Here is a 16,795-nt window from a genome sequence, read left to right on the forward strand (position 1 = left end):
TTTTAAGGCAACATTGCCTCTTCTTTTTTATTTTTTTTTTCTTTTGATTTTCTAAGCCGGGGCGTGTGTTTTTTTTTTTTTCTAGGCTTAGGTGTGTCTTTTTTTTTTTCTTCTTCTTCTTCTTCTAGGCAGTAATGTTGCCTCTCTTTTCTTTCTTTTTTTTTTTTTTTTTTGATTATCTAGGGCCTAGGCGTGATAGTTGTTGTTGTTGTTTTTTTTTTTTTTTACTAGATGTGAATTTTTTTTTGGGACATGATTTTTATTTTTTTAATAAATTTGAGTGATTGCTCTTTTTTTGTGGTTATTTGTCACTTTTTTGTTTTAATTAGGCACCGTTCTTTAACAAGGGTATATGAGTAAATTTATTTAAACTCATTTTTTCCTTACTTCCACTTTTCTACTTCCAACCAAACAAAAAGAAGAGAAAATAAAATCTTTTCTATCCTCTCACTTTTCTACCCTCCCACTATTTTCTATCCTCCCACTTTTCCACCCCTCCAACCAAACGGACCCTAAGAGCATCACCATAAGCTGTTTTATAAAAAATGCCATTTTAACACACCAAAAGCCTACATCCACCAACGCCACCTTAAAAAAAAACACACACACACACACACACACACACACACACACACACAACCAGAGAGATCGGCACAAACCCATATCCACCAAACCAAACAAACCCACATCCCAAATCCACCAAATCAAACAAACCCACATCCCAAACCCATCACAGGCACAAACCCACATCCACCAAATCATACAAGCCCACATCCATCGACACAAACCCACATCCCAAATCAAACAACCCCAAAAGCAAAACCCACCACTGCAAGCCGATTGAGAGAAATCCAATGGTGGGAGGTTCCAATGACATGGTGGATGGCATGGCAAGCTCAGTGGCATGGCGTGGTGATCAGGCCATGGGTTGCTATGGATGTGGTGGGTCGAGTTCGTGTGGCTGTGTTGGTGGAGATGATTTGAGAGTGCGTGGTGGACGGCGATTTGCCCATCCGAACCCACCCACCACCGATTTGCCCATCCGAATCCACCATCAAATCACAACAAAACCAAAAAAAAAAAAAAAAATGCCATAGAGATCGGCTTGGCTTGATGCTCCGGCCTGGGTTTCGTCAGAGAGGGAGGCAATGACGTGGAGTAGAGGGAGAGAGAGCAAAGAAATGGTTGAACAAGGAAGTGAGAGAGAGAGAGAGCAAATACTGGTCAGTGAAGGAAATGAGGAGACAGAGGGAAGAAAGAGTAGATGAGGAGACAGAGGAAGTGGGCCCCTCATGAAGAAAAAAGTAATATGAATTATGAAAAAGGTAAATAGTGCGCTCTCAAATTTGAGAGCGTACTGTAGCATGTTTAAAAAAAATGACAAATATAAAAAACCTCATGAGGCTCATATTTTGGGGTTTGGTGTGCCAAATGCCAAAAATTTGGCATATGGCACACTTGCTACTGATGCTCTCAGAGAGAAAGAAAGCCATTTCATTAAAAAAAAAAAAAAAGAAAAAAAAAAAGAAAAAAAAAGGGCTATTTCAAGATTAAATCTTAGTTGCTGAAAAAATAACCGGTGAGTAGCTTGTACTGTTTGAATGCCACATTGAAGTAAAAATGAACACTTTATCTTTATATAGATGCTTTCATATGCCATGTCAAAACATTCGTATATAAAAATTCGTGGTCCAAATTTGTATTATTGTACATTTTCATTACATCATGTAACCTGTGGATTCTATACATTTTTATTTTACTCTTGGATATAAAATCATTCGTGGTCCAATTCTTTAAACCGACCACCAGCTACATGCATTGAATTGGAATATGTTACCCATTGAGAATAAAAAAAAGTGCACAAGATTGGGGGATATCGCAGTACTAAGTTAGCTACATGACTCTTCTATTTTCTCCCTGAAATGCCATTGTTTCCCTATTAATATTGCTTAGACAACAAAACTCGAAGAGCAATATTGCTTCCTTTTGTAATTGGTAGACAACAAAACTCTACTGTTAATCACTTAATTAAAAATTTTTTGAACCCCAGCTTCTTTAAAGAAAAAAAAAAGAAAAAAAAAATTATATATATATATATATATATCTTGTAGTTTTTTATACCATAGAAGCAAAGGGGTTTGATTAAATTGTTACTAACAGAAACATTAATAATACAACCTCGAGATAATAGGGTGTGGATTAAAGAATCAGTTGTGCTCTAAGTGATATTAGATAATGGTAATAGTGCAAATTGATAAATACAAATTGATACAAAGATTAACTAATTTGGCACATCTGATTATGTAATAAGAACTGTATATAGATTTTGGGTGAAGCTAGTGTCCAATGTTTTTTTGCACTGAGCACGATATGATTCAAACATATGTCCAGTTTTAAACATGTGTCTGCATCTTAACGTGTCTAGTATAAAAAAAATACTGAACACGTGTTTGAATCGTATGAAAGACAGTGAACACAAGCCGTATCCATAGATTTTTATTGTAGCTATGCCTACTTAAAATTTGACATATTTCAAATTCAATCCCATATGTTATGATGACGTAGCCTTAGTAAGGACAATATTAATAAGGACTAACATAAGGTTCAATGTTCTTTTTTAGAGTAATTGTGCATTACAATAGCAACATTAATATACGAACAACCGGATGAGAAATTATATTTTGTTAATTGTATTGCTATAAAGTTAAAAAACCATTTTCTCCACACAAAAAAAAAAAAAAAAAAAAAAAGTATAAACAACTCGAATATATTTTCCATGATGCAACACTTTTATACTCAGGCCAGTACATGAAATTTTGTTGCAAGATACGCGCAATGTGATAATGCTGCCCTTATAGAAAATTTTGTGCAGGAATTTATTTCAACATATTATAATTATTAGCGTATAAAACAAGTGGAATTTTTCAATATAAATAATAAGATTTGTCATCTTTTTGAGGGCATATCGACTGAGAAAGCATAAAACAAGTAGATCTACAAACCTTTTCCATTTTAAAAACGAAAAAAAATCTACAAACCAGTTTTCTTGTTTGATTTCTTTTCAATTCTTTGCCTCTTAAATCATGGACAAAAGAATACCAACATTGAAAAGGGGTTAAAGGTAAAAGATATCATAAAATCTTACCATTAATATAGCTTTAATGCACAAGATCTCATTGACATTTTGTCGTAAAACAGACAACAAAAATGAGATTTCAAGTCTTGGTTGGCTTGTTTCTCAAAAAAAAAGAAGTCTTGATTGGCTTAAAATTTAATCTTTAATTCACATAATATATATTAACATGTCATAAAAGTATAAAACAAAACAAAAAGTGAGTAGACGCCATAAAGAGTTACTTGCTTTTCGCAGTTGTGACTTTCATTAATTTATAGTATATTTTTTCTTTTTCTTTTTCTCTTTTTAATTATTAAAAAATGTGAAGACTAGAACTTCGAGTAAAAATGGAATTAGACTATCTATTTAATTTATCTTTTTAAGTCTCACTCATGTGCTAAAGAATGGCATAAAGGTTTTCCCTTTTCTTTTTCTTCTTTTTTATTATTTTTTAAGTTTAAGAAGATTGTAATAAGTCTTATTAGTTTGGAGAAATTTCCCTTCCACGTATGGGTTGGGTTTAGTTTTAATTGCTAACTTATAAGTTAAAATTTTGAACTTTATTTACATGAGGATCTAATTTTATTTGCTTTAATATTAAGTCTACTGCACTTAGATTGTAATTAAATTATTTTTTTGAAAAAAAATTTCTTTTCATAAGGTGAGTACAACTCTTTAAAAATATAGATTCACAAATTAAAGTCAACGTAAAAATGTAATTAAGTTTTAAATTTTTTTATTAATTTAAAAAATTGATGAATAAAATGAAGTTTTAATTATTTTTATAATAAATGGAGTTTTAACAAAGAACTTAATTGAAATATATTATAAGTTTCTTTAAACATCTATTTTAATTTATCAAACAACTTTACTTGATATATATGTATTTTTTTTTTTTTTTTTGGTTTCAAATAATTGAATAGTTTAAAAAGAAACCAAAAGGAAAAACCTGCCATTGATGAGAGATGCTACCTGTTGTCGTAAAATTTTGCCAAAAAAAGAGAAATATATATATATTTTTCCCAAAATAGTGTAATTGGCTTTTCCAAAATATCGCGAGAAGTGAAAGGAGATGAATTAAAATAGTAAAAATCTGAAAGGTAGGATCCGAAAGCAAAGGTAAGGTGAAAAGTTTGTCGCTACGAAGGACAAACCGACAAGAAGGGAAGTAAGTCACGTGGCTTGAGCCTTTGATATAACGACACCTAGCCCGACAAGGTACGCGGCTGACCGGGGAACCTTTAGCTCCCACCATTTCCATCTTTTGTTTAGTTTTTGTTTGATGATTATCACTGCGATTTTAGTCCTAGACAGCTCGCTACTTTTCATCACAACCCTATTCTTTCTCTCTCCTCCACGCCCCCTCCTGTCCTTCTTTCTTCCATCTACTCATTTTACTCCTATTTCACAATAATAATGCAAAATTTTCCTTCCGTCGGCGAGTTCTCAGTGAGAAAAAAAAAAAAAAAAAAAAGACGGGGTAACGTAGGTCTATAATTTTATTATTCACAACTTATTATATGAGCAAATTGTAACAAAAAATATGTCATTTTATTTGTTGTAGTCTTGGCATTGTTGTTTTTGTAATTTTTCATAACAGTTACTTTTAACAAGTTTTTATTAGATCTCATATCTTCTATTATTGACATTATTTGTCTGAATAATATTATATTCATAATACAGTTTCATGACAATTAGCATTATAGTTTTACCCACTAATAAAAATTTGTTATTTTAGATTTATTGTAAAAATGTAGCATTACTCAATTTCTTTTTACCCAATAGCGGACTATCACAAGGACTGAAGCGGGCCTTCCCCCCCCCCCCCCCCCCCAAATTTAAAAAAAAAATTAATGATTTTTTTTTTTGGAGTTATCCTAAATAATTTGAAAATTTTTAAAGTAACCTTATCATTTTGGCCCCCCATACCTGATAATATACATATATAATTAAGAAAGTCTAAAAATAAACATGACTTTTTTTTTTATGGGAAAATAAATAAATAAACATGACTTTCATTTAAATAGAAGAATAATGGTAGATATACAAACTATTTTACAAAAAATATTACAAACTGTTGATGTGATGAGTGGTTATTGGTAAATGAAAATGTGATATTAATAGTGGGCCTAGATGAATATCAATAAAAAGTTGTTCATATCAACATTTTGTAAAAATATTATAAAATAGAATATAATCCAAAATCTTTTTTTTTTCTTTTCAGTTCTTTCTTTTTCCCCTATGGTAGTTTTGTGTTTACAATATAAAAGTAAAAATTCTGTGTGACTAAACTAGACAAGAAAGAGTGAAAGACAAGTTTGAAGCTTTCATAGGCTCTTCACCCATGTACAGTGCTCCTGTACGTGTTACTTTACTTTTCATTTGCTTTCTTTTGATTTATTTACTTCACTTTTCATTTACTTTCTTTTTTATAATACACTATTTGTTATTATAATAATCAATATATTATTTATTGTATAGTATTATAATTTATAAATGTACTTGATTAGTTTGATTAAAATATACAGCATATACTACTATATTAACATGTATTTAGCACTTCAAAAAAAATTAACATGTATTTAGTTGTTGTTTATAACACATATTGAGTTATGACGTATTGTATATTACTATTTTAGATTTTATACACACAAATTTTTTTATAGATGGCTCCTCCAAAGATAAATTCCTAGCTCCGCCACTGTTTTTACCTATTAATAACAACTTGTCATCTCGATAATGTGAAACTTTTTGTGTTTCTACTTATTGTATTGATCATTCTAAATAAACAACTAAATATTCAAACTTCTTAATGTTTTGTGATTGATGCACAATCAAAATTATATGAGAGACAATTCCATGTGAAAATAATATTTGCATTAATCCCAAATTTTCAGATTAATATATTGTGAAAAGAAGTATAATATTTGGTGTCTCTAATATTAATATTTTTCTTGTCGGTAAAAATGGTTAGAGATGGTTTATATACAAATTTTCAAACTTTAAACTATTTTTTGGCTAAAAAAAAAAAAAAAACTAATTGAAATACATACAGAGATGCAAAGAATTGGCATCAAAGACTAATTTATTTTCATTGCATTATTTTTTTAAAAAAAATTCTATAAAAGTACGGTTATATGACCAAAAAATAAGGCTTAAAAGTGAAAGAAAAATGAAATTTTAAAATAAAAAAAATACCCCAAAGTACAAACCATCTGATTTGTAGTTTTAAGACAATCAATCCCCTTCTCCCAAAACAAAAAACCAAAAAAGTAGGGTAATAGGGTTAATTAATTTTCTAAATATGTTTTGTAGTGTAGGTGTGCTATACTACTATTGATATCAATTGATATGATTATAGTTTCGTAAAACTGGTCTATTTTTTGTGAGCAAGTAGTTGGGGATTTTGTCAGTATACTAAACACAATAAGAGAACTTGTTTAGGCAATGAAAAATAACATGAAATGAAAGTGATATTTGGTAAACAAAAGCATGTGTCTTGCTTGAAGTAATTAATTAAAGCAAGAGTGAAACCAAATATCCTTTTGTTTGATACTTATTATTACATCTTGACGAATTTCATTACATCTAGATTTATATATACTCTCTTTACCTCCAAATTTCGTCTCATGCGAATTAGTGGTCCAATTTAAACCCAATTAAAAAAAAAAAATTATCCATCTCTGCTGTTTAATAAAAAGTTACAACTTTTTAGAAGTATGTTTTAGATATAGCTACATAAATATTTACAATATATATATATATATATAAATATATAATTGCAATTCACAGAAAAAGATTTGGTGGTGGGAGATCTTGGTTTGTGGGGATTGGGATCCGAAAGTAAAACAAGACTTATTGGTAGCAAATATGGGGTCCATCATGCATTGCTGGCTGCCTAGTGCCTAGCTACTGTCTCTATTCTAATGAGATGGTACGTACGGAAGTGCCTGCAATTAATGGAGCCCACAAAAGGTAGGGGAGTAGGGGTGGGAGGAGGATATTCATTCATTTATATATATATAATATATTCACTCACATTCTTCTATGACTACTATAATTAGATTACATTTTCGAACAAAAGGTCGATTTGTTTTTGCTACGTACGGTTGTTATGATTTTGTGTCTCCCCACGCCTCTCTCTTTAGCTGCCGCGCGGCGCCTTCCTCGCTATTTCTCTTCTCTACTTTTTTTCCCACCGCTCTTTTATACGTGCGTTTAGATTTAGGGTTTCTAGCGTGTGTTTGGAATGCACGGCTTTCATGCGTTTTTGTGTCTGACTGAAAAATAGTGAATCTCGTGTTTAAAATTGGATTTCAGTATACTATTTATATATTTAAAAATTATTTTATTATCATGTTTTCAGTTTTTGTTATAAGTTTTTTTGAAAGAGAGTTTTAATGTTGCTCTTTATAATAATTCTTTATTATTAATAAATTTTTAGTGTAGGAAGAAAAAAAGTTTCTTATAATATATGACAATTAAAAAGTATTTAATTCTCCAAATAAATAAAAAAATTATGCATAATTTTAGTTATTTGACCTATTTAAATAATATAGGTGGATAGTCTTATAATACGTCATGTAATAAGTTTCAAAACTTTTTTTTTTTGGGAGAGAAGAAGCTTTAAATCCTATTACCTCCAAAAAAAAAAAAAAAAAAAAAAATTAAACTTAAATGTTCAAAATAAACTAAAAAATTATAATAAAAAAAACCTAATCCAAGCTCACACAATACGACCCTTTCACCAAGTTAAGCTCAGCTCATTTGCCTGTTACAATGAATGGTGTTCTTCGCATGAAAGTTGTGTAAAGGAAATTTTTTATGTTGTGTAAAAGGAAAACTATTGGTTCGCACTAGCTAATAACGTGTACACACTCTCTATACATTATGTGTAAAACATGGATAATGTGTATGGAGTTTGAGAATTTTTTATATGAATCGATATAATGGTCCTTTGTAAAAAAGAATTGGATTGGATAACATAAAATATCTGTGGAAATGGAATTAATTTATGCTTAATATTTGTGCAGACATATATCATGATTAGTTATGTATTATTATGTAGTACGTACGTGATATGGATCATGGGCAAGCTGTACTAATAATTGACAAAGGGGAAATGTGTCCATAATCCGCATCCTATTACACTCGTCGGTAGTATTTTGCTCATCTTCCCATGGACCCCCTCCTGCCTTAATTAGATGCTGTAGTTAATTTTAAAACTTTACTTATATTAGAGATTGTAGTTGCATGGGTCAAGCCTTATATGGACTTCTTTAGCTAAACCCAATCAAATAATTAGATCATATTCCTGCTCTATCCACCAATGGTATATGATGGAAGTTCATCCAAAGATGGTATATGATGTAAGTGCTAAGGGTTACTATCCCTTGATTTATTACTTTAAATATTTTAGGGGATATGCATTAGGTATTAGGTAGATGGATACTAGGATTTTTGAGTTGTTAAATATTAGCATTGATATACCATATTGAATATGCTAGAATAGATGTGGAAGTAGAAGTATAAAGTATAGAGCACAAGAACACCATGCAGTTCAGCTTAATGGCCTACGTTCACAGAAGAAACTCTTAAAGGCTACATATATTAATATATGAGAGTGTAGTACAAATCTTGTATTACAGTGAATCATAACATGAGTATATATAGTAGGCTAAACTCTAGACTAACCAGGGATAGAGCTAAGCTTGGACTTTGGGGGCAATGGCCCCTAATTTTTTTTAAAAAAAATATTAGTATATATATATATATGGGTATTAATTTTAGCAATTTTGTTTTATAAAATTACACTTTGCCTCCTAACAATATCATCATTTTTTTTAAGAGTAATACTATAGTCACAATTTTTTTTACAATATTTGTACAAAGTGTTGAGATAACAAATTTTTATTGATTTGTATCTGGGTCCATCACTTATATAATTTTTTTTACTTACTAATACCACTCACACATGATTGATTTATAAAAAAAAGTTTGTCTTTAACATTTTTCTCCTTTTAAAGGCCATAAAAAAATGTATAAATCTAAAATCTAAAACAAAATATATAAGCTCAAAAAAATTAGCGCAACAACAAAAATTACAAATAGCAAAACTAAAAAAAATTAAGCCTAACCAATAAATTTTATTCAAAACCAAAAACCTGGCTCTTTAAAAACTATTTTAGCAAAATAATTTTGTCCTTACCTAGCAGCAAACACACATCAAAGACCCAAAAAAAACCCTCAATGTCTAAGTAGCAAAGCTGGAGGCTGGAGTTACAGTACGTAGCCAGCAACAGAACCACTCCCCTAACTCCAAATTAATCCTAGCTCCAGACTTGAGACTAACCATACATTAATTATGATTAATAGAATTCTAATACAAGTTAGGAAGCTTGGCTTGCACTAATAGAAGGATTGAGCTTGAGGCTATTATATTGGACTAATATATAACTAACACAAAGTCATCTTTAAATTACTACTAGCATACAATAAAAATTCTGGGAAATTGGAGCTGGTCTCCAACTATTATAGCAAAGAGGATTTTGCTCTATTTTTCTTCAAACTAATTCTCTCCTAGCAGTAAATTGGCTTAGTTAAAAAAATCTAGATTCTAGATTCCTAGCTTACTTTAACTAACCTGATTTTGGATTACAGATCCCTATTGGAACGGCCATGGAAGGAATGCATTAAGCATTTTTGGAGGGAAGTTAGTTTTTGTGCAAACCGCCTTCTCAGCAGGAATGAAATGTTCTTTATGATGCTTACTCTTTTCTACTGCCCATGTTAAGTTTTCATTCTTTGTGTTTGGATGTTGATCTAGACTGCTTACTTGATTTGGACAAGAAGGTATATCTTGTGTCCATTATATGTAGCGGGTCTCTCATAACATGTGGTCCCCACTAACGTAAAGGCTAAATTACAAAATAAATACATAATATATTTTTTTATTTATTTATAATTTGGACTTGTTGTACTTTGTTAATCTCCTTTAATACCCATCACCCCCCCCCCCCCCCAAAAAACCAAAACCGAAAACCGAAAACCAAAAACAGACAGTGGAAAAATAGTCATAAAATACTTTAGTCTTTTAATCAAGAGTACATAACTAACTTTATATTTAACAGCAAATAGCAATTTTGATTCGAAGGTATAATGATAAAATTTTAATCTATAGCATTTGTTTCATGATGATTGCTTTTTATTATATGCCAAGATATTAATTAGTTTTTGCGGTGTAGAATAGTTTGAACATTAGAACTTTTGTTTGTGAGATAAGAGACTTTACCAATTAAATTAAGTGAAACACATGATGAAGAGAATCCTTTGGCATGAGCTATATGTGGTAACAAGGTTAGCTTGGTTTGAAATTCATGATTAACACAGTTCAATTTTAGCTAGAGAGAAGGGGGGGAAAAGATTAACACAATTCAAGAGACTAATAAAATATTAGTAGAAAAATTGTTATTGTTGTAGTTTTACATTTTCTGTACTTAATTTTTGTTTATCAAGGTGGATATCGTGATGTGGTAGAATAGTAACAAGAAGTAGAACACGTCCATCTCAAAAAATGCACTTGAATATTAGAGAAAATCATGAATCCACAAAGCAAAGAGAAGAGAAGAAGCTTTCTAAAAAGTTAATTAATGAATCAACTTGATTTCCAGTGGGCTTCAGTTCGTAGTATATCACAATATCACTTCTTAATTAGATTTCAATTAATGGAGAACGGAAAGTGTATTAGGTTAGATATCATTCTAACTAAGTACTGGAAGGAGATGTTCTATTCACAGGAGGAGCTAGCAGTGGAAGGAAACCTCGTCACCTTGCAATCCAGGATGCTATGGGTGAAGCAATTTTCAAGACTATGGAGTTGGGCTACAGCAGAATACTGATTCTCAGTAATAGCAAGGGTCTTGTGCAGGTGTGCAATCGAGAAAGAAATCCATCCTGGCTGCTAGAGCGGACCCTTCTTTCAGACTTAAATCAATTTATGCAACAGGGGTTGGCTACACACTATCTTTTTGTGCTCAAGGAAGTTATCTCACGTGTAATAGATTTAGCTTTTATTACTACTTGCTTCCCTGTTCACCACTGCAGGCTAAATCCGAATTTTGTATAAGGCAGGTGGTTTGTTTTTGTACTATCTCATTTTTTAATCAATGCATGTTTATCTGGTATCAAAAAAAAAAAAAAAAAAAAACCCTTATATTTATAAGTGGTTCCCTAAATCTACAAAAAAGAATTTTGGAGATGAAAAGAAAACTACTAAAATTTTATTAATATAGACTTCTATTTTATAGATTACAAGTCTACTTAAATGCTCAAAGAAACTTATCTTTTTTAAAGGATAAATATTCTTGAACAAATCCTAATTGATACTAAACCATATAATAGAACTCTAATTAAACTATGAAAGCCTTAAAAAATCTAAACTCAATGAAATAAAACCCTAACTTGATGCAACTAGCTAGTTATGATTTTTCAGAAATCTCTTTAATATTTCTTGAAGTCTGGTAAGTTTATTATTTAGTCTTTTATGTTGTACTTTGTGTAGAATTTAAGTCAATCACATAAGTCTTAATTTGAATCAATAGTCTTTTATGACCTTTTGATGGCAAGATCTTGGAACGAGGGAAAATAATTATTATGTAAGTTGTCACTAGAGAATATTGTGCTATTTTTATGTCAAGTATGGGCTAATGTAAGATATCTTTTACCAATTAGTATATCCATTTTAGAGAATCATTCTCTACAACCCTATTTTGGGTTTTTTCTTCATCTACTCTTTTTATTCTCTTGTTTTTCTTTTTTCTAAATTAGTTCCAACAACCATTGGTTACCATGGACTACATCATTAATTTGGTATCAAAGCTAGTGAGATTAAGTGTAATTTCTGTGGATATGGCTGGTCGTGGACGTGGTAATTAAGCAGCCTACAAGTCATCTAGTTGATCCCAATCTTGGTGCCTTAAGATGGGTTTATGTAACATTTCTTCTTATTATATTGCATCAATCAATATAGGATTGTAGACAAAATTAAAATTCCCTATTGTGTGTACCCAATATAGGGTTAACGGGCTCTACCTATAATTGGGCTCACAATCTATTTGTATTGTGGGCTTTAGGTTTCCTACTATGGGTAGTCCTTTGCCCAGAGACTCAGTTACTCGCTCTTGTTTTTGCAAGCCCCTCTCTCTCCCACAAAGTCACTCCCCCTTCTCTTGAAATTGTCACTCTTCTCTTTGTGTATTCTCCCCAGAGTTTTCCAACCCTTTCTTTCTCATTCTATTCTCTTATTTATAGCCTAAGATAAGTGGATGTGTCATGATTATTTTTGATTATAAGTGGGAATGGGGGTCCAATTCCATCATTTTTAAGTGGGTGTTCCATTGGTAGAGGCAGTAATGGCAATGGAACTCGTTCCCACCTCCAAAAAGCTGTTCGGCAGCGATATTCCCTAAGGCAATTCTGGGTAGCTGAGATATGGTACCCTGAGTAACCACATTCTCGTCCAAGATGCATTTGATTGGGGGAGGCTTGGATTAGGCCTCAAAGTGTGTCCGGGTCAAAATTACAAGTCCAACGGGCATTGGATTAGGTGTTGCGGCACAAGGCTAGGGCCCATGGCCTAGCGGGCCAGGGGCCCAGCCCCGTACATGAGGTTGAGGTTATGGGCCGTACCATAGGGCCGGGGCCCAAGGCCCAAAGGGCTTGGGGACCCCGTACCATAAACCTACACTTAGAAAAATTAATCCATCAATGCATGCATTGTCAATGGAATTATGTGACTTAATGATTTTGGGCTAATCATATTTAACTTCGAGCATATCTTTAATAGTATTTCCAACAAAATTTATGTTATTATATGTATATTTACTATTTTCCTCAACCAACTCAATCTTCTTTTCCTTCGAATTCTTCATCAATTTCTTGAAAAGTATTTGTTGATTCCACACATTAAGTATGATATATGACACTTATCTATGATGATCACAAAGACCACAACATAACAAAATTGCGAAGAGCCACTGACAGACAAGGGAATGTCTATCAATATCAAGACCACATCTTTTTATATATTCTCAATTAGCCAAAACAAAAGCAAGAACTTCTAAGTTGAAAAATCTATGTGGAAAGAAAACCAAATTAAAAGCATTATCACCCAAAGGATTCTTCTATATCATGGCTATTGTGGTGAATTATGTATCTAAGGTTGTGCTTTATTTTCACATTTGTGTAACCAAAAAGTCAACAAAGTCTCTATTGCAGGAATATAATCTATTAAAGCACACTTTTGTAGATGCAGCAAATTTTTGGATAAAAGAGAATCAAAAGGAAGTCATTTTAGGCGACTACTTATAGACAAATCTTTAGACTTTGATGAATGAATTTAAAGAAAGATTTGTTAAGCAAATTTTGCATATTTCTGATTGTTGATTGTTGACTTGAATTAAGTTGGTGGACAAGGAATTCCTGTCCCATTGAAGCCAAATTTGTGTTGCCAGACTTTGATGAGTATCTCTCTTTTCGTGTACAGCATGGACCTCGCCTAACTCACTTTGTACACATATATATACTCTTTAAAGCTTTAGTTTTTAAACACACAACTTGCTACTCGTGGTGAGAGAGAGCTCTTTTAGATATTTGGGGTTGGGTTTTGTGAGATATTGTCTTTTTTCCATGCTTGAATTCTTCTATTTTTCTTATTGCGAAACTTTCTCTTTAATGCCGTTCATAAACTTAGGTTTAAGGTCAAACCACATAATCTTAGGGTATGTTTGGTAACTGTTTTCCCCTTCTTTTTTTTTTTTCAAAAACAATTTTTTATTTTTGAAACTAAAAAACTTGTTTGGCAACTCAAAATTGATAGAAAATAAAAACTGTTCTCAAAACTCAATTTGTAAAGAAAACTGGAAACATGCAAAAGACTGTCTTCAGTTTCTAATTTTCAAAAGTCAATGAAAATATGCATTTAATTTAATGAATCTGTCTCATTTAATGAGTTAGCATTAAAGTTCAAATCCTAGTAATAACATATTTTAGTATTTTCTATTTTTTTCTTCAATTTTTTTTTTTTAATTTCAACTATCCAAACATATTTTTTTATTTCAAAAATATAAGAAAATTGTTTTTTTTATTTTTTTTTATATTCCCCAAAACAAGTTTTTGAAAATAGAAAACAAAAACTGTTACCAAACATAATCTTAGTATTCCATATGTGAATGTTTATTCTACTTTTCACATAAACTTGCTAATAATAAACTGTACTTGCAAAAAATTGATATCAAAGTTTCTTCTATTTTTCTAAGTCACCCCTAACCTGTACCTTAGAGAATAGAGATTCCAAGGCTGAGACTGAGCAGTAATCCAAGGGTTAAAGTTTCATATTCTACCTTATCATTTGTGCACGAAAAGATGAGCTTGAAAGCGGTAGAAATCTTCTTCCCTTTCCAACTTATTAAAAAGACGGCAATGTTGTTGGGCTTTGAGGAGTCTAGTTTTGTTTGATCTGGTTTGACGACTCAACTTGACTTTAATAATGTTGTGTGGTTTTTAATGAGAGATTTTCTGAGGGTTAGTCCATGGGCCCAAGCTGGAGATTTTTTGGCCCGTTTTGTGTAGAAAAGCGCAATTTTTTTATTAGGGTTTTATTGTGGGGTTGTCGTGTTTTTGAGTGTGGAGAAAAATTGTTGCTGCATTTTGTACTTTTCCCTGATAATAGTGAAATCCCTGCAACTCCGTGGACGTAGGCAAATTGTTGAACCACGTAAATATTGTCTTATGCATGTGATTGTTTTTTCTTTAGCGTGTGTTTTCTCTATTTTTTTTTTTGTTTCTCACAAGTTGGGGATTCGGGTTAATTCCCTACAAGTGCCACCTTCGGGTTGCGATGATGAGCTATTAAAAATCAGAACTCAAGTCCCTTCTTTACATATCACGATACCTTCAATGGTGGTTCCACATTATACTCAGACTGACTTAGAAAAAACAAAATTTTACTTGCAATTTATTTATTTATTTATATATATATTTATATATACACTAAGCTAACATGTTTTGTCTACCCCAAAAAAAAAAATAATAAATAGGCTGACTTGAGAATCATAAAAATTCGGGTTCACAAAAAAAAAAAAAATGCTACATTCATAATATTTTCACAACAAATTATAGGTAGTAAGTTATTATTGATTGTAAACTAATATCATTATTAACATTACATTTTTTACCTACTAATATATAACAGCTTGTTACTTATGATTTATTGTGAAATTGTAATTAAAATAACGTAACATTACTCAAAAAAATCTTGGTCCTCAAATGTAATTCTTAACCCCCTAAACAAAAATATAAATATAAATAAAAGTCCAAACAACAACAATAAAAAATAGCTCAAATAACAACAAGAAATAGTCCAAACGACAGCAAATGAAAAAAATTATTCAACAAAAAAGTCCATTAAAAAAAAAATCTATCCATTTAAATTCCCAATTCATTCAACTCATTCCATAAAATATCTTTAATTTCATTTTTCCTAAACAAAACCAAGAGATATTGTGGCATTCTACTCAAAATCGCGGTAGGTATCATCTCTCTCTCTCACTCCACTTTTCTCTTTTCTTTCATCATTTTAGACTTTCTTTCACTTTATCACTTTTATCTTAATATTCTAAGTTTTCATTTTGTCTCTTATCATTCTTGTTTTGCCTTTTCATTTTTTAGTAAATAGAAATTGTAAAATTTCATGTATTTGCATTTTTTTTCCTTGTGATGTTAATATATCTAAGTTTTCTTTTTATTAATTTTTGTATAATTTAAATTTCTTATATCTTGGCATTCATCAATCCGGTACCAGATCTTCATTGACATACTCATATTCTCTTGAGGGAAAGAGTGCTTAGCTAGGCTCTTAATGGCATGATGAGGATACTTAATTGAGATGTCTAACTCACGTAGTACTTAATTGAGATATCTAACTCACTTACTACTAAGAGGCATTCCTCCTATCTAGTATTATCGCCATCTTCATCTGCAAGAACTTAATAGGGTTATTTTAGATTACAAGAATAAAAGAATTGAGCATATATATACCAGAAAGTAATGCCATAGCCTTTGTGTGATGTAGACTAGCACCAAACAATGTTTATTTCCCAAGAGGCTTTTGGTTCCCTGATAACCTGCTCAAGTATAAACACCCCCTATATCATGTGCCAAAAGTTTGCCTAGCTATTAAGTGCTCTATATATAGATGTTTAGATACAGCAGCATATAGGTATGTTTGCATGGAGGGGCGTAAGTCACTTCAAGTAGAGACCCTTGAGTTTTTAACGAAAGGTGTAGCCATCTTTTATTGATGGTGACTACTGACTACTGACTAGGGTTGTTGCTTGGATATATAGGGAACTCTTAATAATGGTCAGTATAAAATAATGTGTCGACAGTGACATTGTTACTATCTGTCTAAAGTGAACATAAAATTTTGAAATTAAAAAAAGTAAAAAAGAAATAGGTTAATATCCTATCCCATACATAAAATAATATATACATACACACAAAACTGTAAAAGTCGCTCAATGAGACGTGTTACCATTGACAAAGTTAACATCATTTGTGACCTTATTACTGTTTTCCGAAAGTTACAACAAAATTCAAATTGAAAAAAGAAAAAAAATAGTG

This window comes from Quercus robur, chromosome 6 (genome assembly GCF_932294415.1).
Source record: "Quercus robur chromosome 6, dhQueRobu3.1, whole genome shotgun sequence".
Lineage (NCBI taxonomy): Eukaryota > Viridiplantae > Streptophyta > Magnoliopsida > Fagales > Fagaceae > Quercus > Quercus robur.